The sequence below is a fragment of the Schistocerca americana genome, unplaced genomic scaffold, assembly GCF_021461395.2.
Source record: "Schistocerca americana isolate TAMUIC-IGC-003095 unplaced genomic scaffold, iqSchAmer2.1 HiC_scaffold_849, whole genome shotgun sequence".
NCBI classification, from domain to species: Eukaryota; Metazoa; Arthropoda; class Insecta; order Orthoptera; family Acrididae; genus Schistocerca; species Schistocerca americana.
In genome coordinates this window covers 35,001-37,500 of record NW_025726619.1, presented here as the reverse complement: position 1 = coordinate 37,500, position 2,500 = coordinate 35,001, and positions in this window count along the sequence as shown.

The following is a 2,500-nucleotide window of genomic DNA, read 5'->3' as shown; positions in this document are numbered from 1 at the left end:
CACTGGGGACCAGGCAGTGCGAGTAGCAAACTATATTGCGGGGGTTGCAGTTAGGCAACACTACACTAATTTAACGCGTCGTATGACAATTACAGAGCGGGTTAAGGCCCAACGTGTGTTGGGTTAAGGCCCAACGTGTGTTGGGTTAAGGCCCAACGTGTGTTGGGTTAAGGCCCAACGTGTGTTGGGTTAAGGCCCAACGTGTGTTGGGTTAAGGCCCAACGTGTGTTGGGTTAAGGCCCAACGTGTGTTGGGTTAAGGCCCAACGTGTGTTGGGTTAAGGCCCAACGTGTGTTGGGTTAAGGCCCAACGTGTGTTGGGTTAAGGCCCAACGTGTGTTGGGTTAAGGCCCAACGTGTGTTGGGTTAAGGCCCAACGTGTGTTGGGTTAAGGCCCAACGTGTGTTGGGTTAAGGCCCAACGTGTGTTGGGTTAAGGCCCAACGTGTGTTGGGTTAAGGCCCAACGTGTGTTGGGTTAAGGCCCAACGTGGGTTGGGTTAAGGCGCAACGTGGGTTGGGTTAAGGCCCAACGTGGGTTGGGTTAAGGCGCAACGTGGGTTGGGTTAAGGCGCAACGTGGGTTGGGTTAAGGCGCAACGTGGGTTAGGTTAAGGCGCAACGTGGGTTAGGTTAAGGCGCAACGTAGGTTAGGTTAAGGCGCAATATAGGTTAGGTTAAGGCGCAATATAGGTTAGGTTAAGGCGCAATATAGGTTAGGTTAAGGCGCAATATAGGTTAGGTTAAGGCGCAATATAGGTTAGGTTAAGGCGCAACGTAGGTTAGGTTAAGGCGCAACATAGGTTAGGTTAAGGCGCAACATAGGTTAGGTTAAGGCGCAACATGGGTTAGGTTAAGGCGCAATATAGGTTAGGTTAAGGCACAATATGGGTTAGGTTAAGGCACAATATGGGTTAGGTTAAGGCACAATATGGGTTAGGTTAAGGCACAATATGGGTTAGGTTAAGGCACAATATGGGTTAGGTTAAGGCACAATATGGGTTAGGTTAAGGCACAATATGGGTTAGGTTAAGGCACAATATGGGTTAGGTTAAGGCACAATATGGGTTAGGTTAAGGCACAATATGGGTTAGGTTAAGGCACAATATGGGTTAGGTTAAGGCACAATATGGGTTAGGTTAAGGCACAATATGGGTTAGGTTAAGGCACAATATGGGTTAGGTTAAGGCACAATATGGGTTAGGTTAAGGCACAATATGGGTTAGGTTAAGGCACAATATGGGTTAGGTTAAGGCACAATATGGGTTAGGTTAAGGCACAATATGGGTTAGGTTAAGGCACAATATGGGTTAGGTTAAGGCACAATATGGGTTAGGTTAAGGCACAATATGGGTTAGGTTAAGGCACAATATGGGTTAGGTTAAGGCACAATATGGGTTAGGTTAAGGCACAATATGGGTTAGGTTAAGGCACAATATGGGTTAGGTTAAGGCACAATATGGGTTAGGTTAAGGCACAATATGGGTTAGGTTAAGGCACAATATGGGTTAGGTTAAGGCACAATGTGGGTTAGGTTAAGGCACAACGTGGGTTAGGTTAAGGCACAACGTGGGTTAGGTTAAGGCACAACGTGGGTTAGGTTAAGGCACAACGTGGGTTAGGTTAAGGCACAACGTGGGTTAGGTTAAGGCACAACGTGGGTTAGGTTAAGGCACAACGTGGGTTAGGTTAAGGCACAACGTGGGTTAGGTTAAGGCACAATACGGGTTAGGTTAAGGCACAATACGGGTTAGGTTAAGGCACAATACGGGTTAGGTTAAGGCACAATACGGGTTAGGTTAAGGCACAATACGGGTTAGGTTAAGGCACAATACGGGTTAGGTTAAGGCACAATACGGGTTAGGTTAAGGCACAATACGGGTTAGGTTAAGGCACAATACGGGTTAGGTTAAGGCACAATACGGGTTAGGTTAAGGCACAATACGGGTTAGGTTAAGGCACAATACGGGTTAGGTTAAGGCACAATACGGGTTAGGTTAAGGCACAATACGGGTTAGGTTAAGGTACAATACGGGTTAGGTTAAGGCACAATACGGGTTAGGTTAAGGCACAATACGGGTTAGGTTAAGGCACAATATGGGTTAGGTTAAGGCACAATATGGGTTAGGTTAAGGCACAATATGGGTTAGGTTAAGGCACAATATGGGTTAGGTTAAGGCACAATATGGGTTAGGTTAAGGCACAATATGGGTTAGGTTAAGGCACAATATGGGTTAGGTTAAGGCACAATATGGGTTAGGTTAAGGCACAATATGGGTTAGGTTAAGGCACAATATGGGTTAGGTTAAGGCACAATATGGGTTAGGTTAAGGCACAATATGGGTTAGGTTAAGGCACAATATGGGTTAGGTTAAGGCACAATATGGGTTAGGTTAAGGCACAATATGGGTTAGGTTAAGGCACAACGTGGGTTAGGTTAAGGCACAACGTGGGTTAGGTTAAGGCACAACGTGGGTTAGGTTAAGGCACAACGTGGGTTAGGT